Source organism: Culex quinquefasciatus, chromosome 2 (genome assembly GCF_015732765.1).
Source record: "Culex quinquefasciatus strain JHB chromosome 2, VPISU_Cqui_1.0_pri_paternal, whole genome shotgun sequence".
In the NCBI taxonomy this organism is placed as follows: domain Eukaryota; kingdom Metazoa; phylum Arthropoda; class Insecta; order Diptera; family Culicidae; genus Culex; species Culex quinquefasciatus.
In genome coordinates this window covers 113,114,007-113,125,607 of record NC_051862.1, presented here as the reverse complement: position 1 = coordinate 113,125,607, position 11,601 = coordinate 113,114,007, and the positions used below count along the sequence as shown (strand labels likewise).

Here is an 11,601-nt window from a genome sequence, read left to right as displayed (position 1 = left end):
TTGGTTAGTACAAAAAATCATAAAAAGTACCTTTAACATATCCTGAAGCTGTCAGAAACTCTATAATCAAATGAATTTTCATGAACAAGAACATTAGGGTTAATAAGAATATGGTTTGTATTTTATCGTTATACTTCATAATTTATATTTTGAATGAAATCGATTTTTCTGTTATTTAATTTAACAATTAAAATTTTCGAAATTTATGCCCGTAAGGGTGGGGGAAGGAGGTCTCAAGTTATATGGCATGGACTCACAAAAAGAATCACACAGCAGTAAATAATAAATATTTGACTTAAAATTAAATTTTGTTGGTGAGGAGGAGGGAGGGGGGGAAAGAAAGAGGAGGGGGGGTTGTGTCCTTAAAGTGGGGATGTATTAGCTTATCCATAATTTTTACAACCCCCGGACGACACCCGCAGGGTGGTCGAGACGCGGGTCGTAGGGTATAATTAAATACAAATTAAAAGGACACTTTCGTCCACAGAATAAAACGCGTGTCGTTCTTCTGACTAACAAAACAATAATCACATTTATTTACAACAACAGTGACAACTCTCATTTCCCTTGACGCGCTGTGTTGACAGTCGCAAGGTGGAAGCACAAAGCTGCCAAGTGCGAGTCCAGCGGCGTAGACCCAGAAAGGGGCCGCAATTCCAGTCACCACAACAATAAATTTAATAATATAAACTTGCAATACAATATATACGAGTTACGGAAATTGCTTTCCGCATAATTGATCGACGCCACCAACATCGTCAGCACAGCCGGCAACAGTAACCCAAACTGCGAACAAAGCTAAACTTCGTTTACCTCGCCGCGATTAAAGCAAGTAGCTCGATTAATGCTTCGCAAGCAAAACCTCAGTACCTCGTGTGTGAGGCTCTGGGGGACTTTTCGATCACAATAAAATCAGAACGTTTTGGACAGTCAAACTGAACACTTTGGAGTAATTAATCAAGAGAAAACCACCCTTGCGTTTTTGTGTGCTTGGGTGATTGGTTATTATAATTAAATAATGGCATCATTAGTGCGCTGACCACGCGGACGCGCTGTCTTGTTTTTGCATGCTCATTTTCATTTCTTTTATGTCGCTGTTTGTGTGCTTGGGTGAGTGGTTATTATAATTAAATAATGGCATCATTAGTGCGCTGACCACGCGTACGCGCTGTCTTGTTTTTGCATGCTCATTTTTATTTCTTTTATGTCGCTGTTTGTGTGCTTGGGTGAGTGGTTATTATAATTAAATAATGGCATCATTAGTGCGCTGACCACGCGGACGCGCTGTCTTGTTTTTGCATGCTCATTTTTATTTCTTTTATGTCGCTGTTTGTGTGCTTGGGTGAGTGGTTGTTATAATTAAATAATGGCATCATTAGTGCGCTGACCACGCGGACGCGCTGTCTTGTTTTTGCATGCTCATTTTCATTTCTTTTATGTCGCTGTTTGTGTGCTTGGGTGAGTGGTTGTTATAATTAAATAATGGCATCATTAGTGCGCTGACCACGCGGACGCGCTGTCTTGTTTTTGCATGCTCATTTTTATTTCTTTTATGTCGCTGTTTGTGTGCTTGGGTGAGTGGTTATTATAATTAAATAATGGCATCATTAGTGCGCTGACCACGCGAACGCGCTGTCTTGTTTTTGCATGCTCATTTTCATTTCTTTTATGTCGCTGTTTGTGTGCTTGGGTGAGTGGTTGTTATAATTAAATAATGGCATCATTAGTGCGCTGACCACGCGGACGCGCTGTCTTGTTTTTGCATGCTCATTTTTATTTCTTTTATGTCGCTGTTTGTGTGCTTGGGTGAGTGGTTGTTATAATTAAATAATGGCATCATTAGTGCGCTGACCACGCGGACGCGCTGTCTTGTTTTTGCATGCTCATTTTTATTTCTTTTATGTCGCTGTTTGTGTGCTTGGGTGAGTGGTTATTATAATTAAATAATGGCATCATTAGTGCACTGACCACGCGAACGCGCTGTCTTGTTTTTGCATGCTCATTTTTATTTCTTTTATGTCGCTGTTTGTGTGCTTGGGTGAGTGGTTATTATAATTAAATAATGGCATCATTAGTGCGCTGACCACGCGAACGCGCTGTCTTGTTTTTGCATGCTCATTTTTATTTCTTTGTAATGGAAGAATCTTCCGGCTGCTCTCTGAGCTCAAAGAAAAAGGAAAACAAGCACGAAATTTATGTTTCAGCATGTGTATTGAATCGTTTGATTGTGTTAGTGTGTGTGTGTGCGCTTACAAAAACTTCCTCATCCTCTTCCCGTCACTTTCCCTTCATTCTTCTTCCTTTTCCCGCGCTTCACGCGCCTTTCCGGCTTATTGCACTTTTCCTTCTTTTCCTTCCTCCATCTTTTTTTTTTCCTTCCCCCGCTCCTCTCTCTTCTCCTCCTCCGCATAACCTTGCACTGGTTCACCCTCTGATCGCCAAACGCCGCGTGGCGTGTCGCCTTTTGCCCGCGCCCACGCGGAATTCTTCACTTCGACCCGACCAGCCAACACTTTCCCTCACAAGCACCGCTTTTCTTCTTTTCCGCTTCCTCGCGGCATCTGGGCCAATCCGCTCCGCCACCGCTGACCGCCTTCGGTATGTGAGAATGGACGAACGTCCAGGCCGCTCCGTCCTTGCGCGGACTCTTGCGTGCCCGACCCGGTCGCTGGCGAAGCACTTCCCCGATCGCAGCAGGCGTGGATGCCCTTTTCTGATGACGCCTCGTGAATCGGCCATTTTGTTGTTCTCCGTTCGGCGTGGCATTTGCCCGGGTTTAGATCGCTGCAAATAAAAGGCCCTGGCGAGTTGCCACCGTCAGCCGCTGCTGCTTCGTAGTTTCCACCACAAAAACTCACCCTTCTGGGGCCTTTTTTTTCCGGCGGCGTCGTTGGCCGAGGTTGATAATTTGTGCGGCACTTGGCGTCGGCCGACGAGCAGCAAAACCGCAGGTGCGTGCGCACCGTTCAGCAGACGACGATCAAAAAGACCGGAATTTGATGTGCTGCTGTGAGCAGCTCGTTTTGAGTTCGCCGACAGCTGTCACTTTGACTGGTGCGCCGTCAAAGCTTTTTTCGTCGATCTGTGCTGTGTCGACGAACGAGGGGTTTTTAACGAGGGGGGTTGCTTGCGTGCAACTTTTGGTGCACGGAAAGGCAAATTTTTTGCGACAAAAAAACACAATTGCTACATCTTTTATGTCGCTGTTTGTGTGCTTGGGTGAGTGGTTGTTATAATTAAATAATGGCATCATTAGTGCGCTGACCACGCGGACGCGCTGTCTTGTTTTTGCCAAGGGGGTGTTGCTGCCAATCCCCCGCGTTGTCAGACCAAAATCCAGCATAAAGCTGACAGACCAAAACTGTCAGACCAAAGCGGGTTTGGCTGCCAATCCCCCTGTCAGACCAAAGAGCAAAAGATAAACAAACTCAAGACACTGATATTGGTGAACACAAATTAGGCAAGGCAATTTTGCAACAAAAATATTTTTTCAGCAAAAAATATATTTTGGAGCTAAGAAAAATAGTCTATCGCCCATAAAATGATTCAATTAATCGGCTTCTTATCGAAAACAGCTAAAATAAAAAGATTTATAGCACTTTTTGTTTATTTAAAATTTCAACCAAATTTTCGGTGTTTACCTAAAGCATCTTGCAATAAAGTATGCGGAATTGTGAATCTTCTTCTTACTTCATCCCCTTGGTTTTTGCATGCTCATTTTTATTTCTTTTATGTCGCTGTTTGTGTGCTTGGGTGAGTGGTTATTATAATTAAATAATGGCATCATTAGTGCGCTGACCACGCGAACGCGCTGTCTTGTTTTTGCATGCTCATTTTCATTTCTTTTATGTCGCTGTTTGTGTGCATGGGGTGATTGGTTATTATAACTTATTGGACATCACAAGTGCAGTGCTTCAGGGGACGCGCAGTCCTGTTCTTTTCGCGATAATTTTCATCGTAAATGATCGTAAAAATTTATTCCAACTGGCATCGATCGATTTTATGAAGAATAAAGCGTCATTTATTTACTATTTTTGAAATTTGCTCGCGTTATCTAAATTGTAAAAATATACTGATAAGTCCAGCCCATAGCACTACTGCTCGGCTGGCACGCGTTCGATAAAAAAAAACTTTGATTTGAACTTTGAAAAAATGATCAATTATCTATCTTTCCGCAGCCGGCTGTCTAAGATTTAAAATTTTCAACCGATAAACAAAATGCTCATGGTCACATCACTGCCACTCGTGAATCCTGACCTCATACCCATCTACTAACCCCCTCAAAACTCATGTGATACTTTGTCGGAGATGCAGTCGATTGGGCGGTCTCTATCACTCAAGTATCGGACTAACATTCCCATCCACTTCCCCGTGACCCTACCACTGGTCGTGGCCGGCGCCGGTATTGATCAGCATGAAAGGGGCCTTTGAGAAGTTGCGAAGCGAGGAAAGATAGCTCCCACTTATCTTCCACGGCTCGTGGATGTAACTTCTGGAGGTCCTGGTCAATAACGGAGTAGCAACTGCGGGTGGGCACCTATGCTTATGCTTAAGAGAAAACCACCCTTGCATAATGGGACTTTTATAACTGGCGCAGTCGAGTCTTCGTCGGAAGGTGGCTGTGCCCGGTGATTGAAGTGGTCGTTCGCGAAAATCTCGGTATTGAGACCAAAAGTGCAAGTTAATGCGAAAAACACGGCAGTTGTTCATTCAGCAGAAATTCGTCACCAACGGCTCTGGAGATCAGGAGTGAAGCAGCCAAGGAAATTACCTGGTGAAGCAGCCACCGACCGAAGAAGATGAACCAACGTTATCCGCTGGATACTTCGGCAAGAGGCGTGATACCATCGTGTGCACATCGCGAAAAACTCAGAACCGAGTTCAGGAGCGCAGCACGACATGGATTTCAACACCTTCGACGAGGGAGACAAAGGAACAGCGTTACCCGGATTTTCAACAAACAACAAAATTTAAAGTGAAAAAAAATCTAAATTCAAAAATATTTTTCTAAATTTGATAAGTTAAGTGAGTGTGTGTGTGAGTAAAAACAAAATCAGCAATTCGGAAATCATTTAAATAATTCAGCATGGTCAGATTAACTAATTTGACAAAAGGAAAAAACACGATTCAAATTTTTTTTTTTTTTAGAAGGTGTGTGAGTGATAAAAAAACAAAGAAAACCATTTCAAAATTATGCAGCAAAAAAATTCAGTTAATCGAGTGTGTTTGAAATTGTTGTGAGGAAACATTACAATGAAATAATAGTTTGTTTGTAAAAACTAATTACAAATCTCAATTTGTAATTCAGAGTTACAAAAGTGTAATTAATGAAGATGTAATTAAGGATTACGTAATCTTTGATTACAAATATTTGTAACACTTAATTACAAAACAGCAACAACTATAATGTTTCAAACATCACCAAAGAAGCTTGAGATATTTGAAACTCGCTGAGTGACCTGTTTGGTAGTTCTTTCCGATGGAAAATTTATGTGCAGTCGATACGGATCGGGACGATCCTTTGTTGGTGAGGGAGCAGTTACGGAAATTGCTTTCCGCATAATTGATCGACGCCACCAACTTCGTCAGCACAGCCGGCAACAGTAACCCAAACTGCGAACAAAGCTAAACTTCGTTTACCTCGCCGCGATTAAAGCAAGTAGCTCGATTAATGCTTCGCAAGCAAAACCTCAGTACCTCGAATTTTTTTTTTGAATTAAATATACTTTATTGAATCTTTCTTATAATAATTACATTTGGTTTACATAATAAGTGGTCAGCTGTGGCTCTTCAGCTTTAGTTTGCTTTTCGTGATTTAAACACTGTTCATTTTCTTAACTTTAAAAGTATATGATTTATCATTTTTGTAACACTAGGTACAATGAGAAAAAAAAAAAAAATTAAGAAAACATAACCTAACCTAAAACTAACTTAATCTTACCATAAACTAAACCAATCCTTGAATCAAGGGGTATTCAGATATAGCACATTTTTCTCTGAATTTCAAACATTTTTCTTGAATCTTCTGATCCAACATTTTTACTTCTGCTAATTCATGAACCTCACTTGATCTTGTCCAGCCAGGAACATTCAAAACCATTTTGAGTACCTTGTTTTGGACACGCTGGAGCTTCAATTTATGAGTTCTAGCGCAACACTCCCAAACAGGTACTGCATACTCAATAACGGGGTAAATTATTTGTTTGTAAACTGCTAGCTTATTTTTCAAAGATAGCTTTGATTTTCTGTTAATTAAAGGATACAAACACCTGATGAGAATGCTGCACTTGTTCAATATTTTATCTACATGCTGCCGAAACAATAGTTTCGAGTCAAGTATGAGACCTAAATAGACAACTTCCTTTGACCAGGGTATTGAAACATCATTCATTTTAATCAAAACATCATCCTTTGGGACAAATCGGGCCGATTTGGAAAGTGGAAAAATGATGGTTTGAGTTTTGGCTGCATTTATGCGAATTTTCCAGTCGCCAAAGTATTCGGAAAGAACGTCAAGACCCTTCTGAAGACGGCCAACTAAATATCTGGTTATTTTACCCTTATAAATAACGGCAGTGTCATCAGCAAAAAGTGACAACACACCATTACCAGGAAGAGTAGGCAAATCAGATGTAAAAATATTGTACAGAAGTGGGCCAAGAATACTTCCTTGGGGAACCCCAGCATCAATGTTGAATAATCCAGAAGCAATCCCATTCAGAAAAACCCTGAACGATCTCTCCGAAAGATAGTGCTGGATAATTTTGATAAGATACATTGGAAACCCGTATAAATACAGTTTATGTATCAAACCATCATGCCAAACATTGTCAAAAGCCTTCTCAACATCCAACAAAGCCATAGCAGTTGATTTAGACTCAAGCTTGTTCTGCTTGATGATTTTAGTTACTCTCGTAAGCTGATGAGCAGTATTATGTCCCTTTCGGAAGCCAAACTGCTCGTTCAAAATTATATTATTATCGTTGGTAAAATCCAAAAGCCTTGAATAGATGACCTTCTCAAAGAGTTTGGACAGACTACTCAAAAGACTAATGGGACGATAACTTGTTGGCGATGTTGGATCTTTTGAGGCTTCAAAATTGGTATGACTTTGCCCAGTTTCCAATTGGTGGGGAAGTAACCAAGTTGCAAACATTTATTGAAAATATTGGCTAGATGTTGAAAGAACTGATCACTCTGTTTTTTCAACACTAGATTAAAATGTTATCAAAGCCTGGAGCTTTCATATTTTCATTTGTTTAACTGCAACTTTGACTTCCTCACCAGAAACATGGGAATCTGCAGGAAATTCAAAGGTAGAGTCATTGATTGTTGAAATACTATTGGCAACTGATGTTTCTTTACGGCTGGTCATGGAAGCGCCAAGATTATGTGAACTAACAAAATGAAGCCCAAGTGCATTTGCCTTTTCCTCGGATGTAATCAAAGGAGAATCCTCAACAATAAGAGGAGGAATAGGCTTTGGTTTGTTTTTAAGAACTTTTGAAAGTTTCCAAAATGGTTTTGAATAATTCCCAAGCTGGCTTACATGTTTTGAAAATTCTTGATTTCTGATATTGTCAAGTCGGTCTTGTATGATTTTGTTCAAATTGTTCACTGAAATCTTTTGTCATAGTCCCCAGTCCGTTGATATTGTCTCCTATAAACATTCCTAAGTCTAATCAAGTGTTTAGTATCTACGTCAATATCAGTTACCTTAAAATTAACAGGAACCTCCCGAACGTTGGCAGCCTCTGCTTGGTTGATAGCCTGCTGGATCACCTCCAGCGAACGATCAATATCAGCAGAAGTTTCCGGGTGTTGATCATAGTCGATGTTGCTGTCTACCACTTGCTGAAACTGCTGCCAGTCAACGTTGTGGTAATCTTTCCGGGTTGGTTGCCGCTGCGGAGTAACGGAAGCTCCAACCTCCACAACCACCGGATAGTGATCAGAACTCAACTCTTCAAACACCTCAGGATGAGCCACGTTCTCAGCCATATTGGTAATGAAGAAGTCGATGATTGAGTGATTCCCAGACCGAGCCACCCTCGTTGGACGATCCGGACTCACAACGTTGTAGTATCCGTTTTGCAGATCGTTGTGCAGAATCACTCCGTTCCGATTCCTCCTGCTGTTGCCCCAAACTTCATGCTTCGCGTTGAGGTCACCAGCGATGATGTACTTTGCGCTCCGCCGTGTCAGCTTCTGGATATCGCCCTTCAGTTTTGCTGCTGAACCATCTCTGGAATTCACCTGACGTGGGCAGTATGCAGCAATGAAGAGTACTGGGCCAAGAAGTGGGAATTTCCACTCCAACGGCCTCGATGATGTCCAGCTTGAAGTGTGGCAGCCGGCGTGGCTTGAGATCACGATGAACAGCGACAAGCACACCTCCTCCTCCAGAGGTGGTCCTATCGAGCTGCGTCGCGATCTTGTAGTTTTGCAGATAAACTTTTTCACCGGGCTTCAGATGAGTTTCCGTGATGGCAGCTACGTCGATCTCCTTCTCGCGAAGAAAATCCACCAGCTCTAAATTCTTCCTCCTAATGGAGCAAGCGTTCCAATTCAGCAGCTTGAGGGACCTACGATCCATACTGGATGACGAACGAGGTCAGCACTTCAATCTGCTGGGTCTTGGTTTTGCATCCACGCAGTGCAGCGGACATCTGTTTGAAAATATTGAGGAGTTCGGTTGAGGTGTAAAGATCATTACCATTTTCCTCAACTGCTGGTTCTTGGGTTGGTCTTGGCTCCTGGCTGAAGCCCGGTGGTGGCGGTCTCGGCTCCTGGCTGGAACCCGGCCGTGGATGATTCATCTCAGCTCTCTTCCTGGGATCCAACGGCAACGGTGCCAAGTTCGGGACCTGGCGTCGCGGTTGAAGAGGTGGAAAATTTTGCTCCACCAGGGCTGGAGGAGTTCTACGACGCTGAGGCTGATTCTTCGTCGATGCTTGCTGCCGAATTTTCACGAACTCAGCTCTCTTGGGGCACTTTCGGTCGGTTGACGAGTGCTCACCGTTGCAGTTGAGGCACTTCACCAGCGAATCTTGGATGCACTGGGATGTGATGTGCGCATCGGTACCACATTTGGCGCAACGACGCTTCAGGTGGCAGTTCTTACCTCCGTGCCCGAAGCCCAGGCAGTTGAAGCATTGTGTGACGTCACGATGCACTGGTCGGTATCGCTCCCACGACACGATAATGTTGAAAACCGCTCGGATTGCCTTCAGCTCAGGAAGCGTCGTCGATCCCTTAGCCAAATGCAGCAGGTAGAGCTGGTCACGGTACTTGATGTCTTTGTTGCGTCGGCTCATTTTGTGCACGGCCAACACATCCAGTTTCAAAACTTTTAGCTCGGCAGCTAATTCCTCCACTGGCATGTCGTACAGACCTCTGACGACGATTTTGTACGGCTTATCCATGACGACATCATGGGTAAAGTACTCCGCCTCGTTTTCGGTCAAGTAATCCTTGACCAGTTGATAGTGCTGCCTGGATTGCACCAGCACCTTAAATCCGTCCTGACACAGACGAATGTTGCCTTGGACTTTCCCAGACTTGATGAGTTCAACCAGCCCCGCTCGAAAGTCGATCGTTGCTGCTGATTGCCGCACATAAAAAGGAGGCAGTTTCTCCTTTCGCTGTTTCACTTCATTCTCCTTTGCTTCCGCTACCTGGTCCTCGTCAGGCAGTCCAGCAAACTTGTTGTTCTTCAATAGCTGCTCCTCGTGCGACGAAGAGTTCTCCTCCTCCTCATCCATCGGTACAGTACCGTCGCTCTTTTTCGTCTTTTTGCTGTTCGATGTCACTTCCAAAAGCACCTTCCTTTTGGAAATTCCCGGTTTTTGGCCATCAGTTGAGGCCTCAACCTTCCTTTTGGAAATTCCCACTTTTTTGCCTGCTTGAGCCGCAGGTAGGGCAATATTGCCGGCGTTTTGCGCCGGGACGCGACGAGTCATGTTGATTCAGACAACCTTCACCAACGAATGCTCGGATAACAATGACCTCAGTACCTCGTGTGTGAGGCTCTGGGGGACTTTTCGATCACAATAAAATCAGAACGTTTTGGACAGTCAAACTGAACACTTTGGAGTAATTAATCAAGAGAAAACCACCCTTGCATGCATTATCAACTATTGAAAAACATGAAAACTCATAAAAATCGAAGTATATCATTTCAATACCGTACAATTAAACAAATTTATATGAAAAAACATTTAAAAAGCAAAAAATAATTTGGCCGCCTGTTTGTATGGAGATGGCCCATAGTGAGCTGGGCTCAATTTGGAATCACATCCATGCACTTTCCCCGGGACAACACAGGATTCAGCTTCGATGACATTGGTTGCTAATGACGGAGGAATCGGCATCTCCGCCGATCCCAACTGCTGGAGGCTTCTCTTTCATCTCGGCAAAGACAGATTTCGTTTTGAAACCCGTTCCCGTTGTTTCTCTTTTCCCCGGAATAGAATTTTAATTTGTTTGGAAAAAAAAACCGTGTCAAAACAAACATGACAGAAGCTCGCGTGAAAGAGATGGGAAAAAATCAATGTTTTCGACAAAGCAGGTTACGCGCTGTCAAATTTAAGTTGACAGAGGGAATTTAATACCTTAATGTATTAACTTCGAAAATTAAATATATTAAGGCCCAGAGCTGAAAATGTCAGGGGTCCTGACCCGAAAATCGGCGACGCATACACGATTTTTTCAGACCCATTCACTGAACCGCAAAACTGTGACATAAACAAACCCGACTCAGTCGTGAGTGCCCTAGCTCACTGAGCAACTGCAATGCGAGGCAGTAGTCGACCAACGCTCATTCGACGTTGCACGCACACACATAAAGAAACAAGTTTTTACACAAAAAGTTAGTATTTAGGCGTGGAAATGTAATTTTGAATATAAGTTATGGTTCTTTTAAGTGTTTTGCACAGTCTAGAACCATTCAATTGTTTAAAAATAGTCAAAATAGTGTTTAGAGAGGATTTTACGATTCAGTCATACGACACGAATTGAGTGAGTGTAGCTCATTTTTCTCGTCTCTCATTCTCCAGCAGCCGACCGGCACGAGTCAGGCGGCAGTGGTTGAACGGACACAGTAGGCTTACAGTCACATGCTAGCAGTGAACTGACATTTTGGTTTGCTTCATGTGTACGCTGGGTTGGAAACTTTTTGCAGGCCTGTTAAGGCCATTGTCGCGTCCCTCGGCTCAATGTGGGTCATCGGAAGCTCTACCGAGTATTTCGCTTCCGGCTTCTCGTTCGTCTACAAATTCCAGTTCAAATTGTCCACTTCTGGTGGTAGAACTGTTGTGCTTGAGCAGGGCTACATTGGCTGAAGGTTTCGGCAGCTCCCGGCCAAAGACAAAGTTATTCGATCCCATGGACAATCTAACGATGCCACTGGTTTCGTCGGCAGCCTCCAAAAACTGATTGATGACCAGCGGAATGCGTTTGACCTCCTCCTGGGCGTGCAGAAACTTGTCGTGCTAATTGCTTCTTGTCCGCGTTCTGTTTAGATGCCACAATTTTCAGATGGGGAACGGCAAATTAGTGTTTTGTTTATTTATTGATGACAGTTGAAATTGCACGTTAAAG

General features: G+C 43.1%; 1 long non-coding RNA gene across 1 annotated transcript; it reads right to left on the bottom strand.

The window, feature by feature from the left end:
- Positions 1-2,192: 2,192 nt before the first annotated feature.
- LOC119766656 lies at positions 2,193-3,185 on the bottom strand. Its single transcript, XR_005277034.1, has 2 exons — positions 2,859-3,185; positions 2,193-2,800 (listed from the first exon to the last, which is right to left on the bottom strand). It is a non-coding gene; the product is annotated as an uncharacterized LOC119766656 (long non-coding RNA).
- Positions 3,186-11,601: the final 8,416 nt, after the last annotated feature.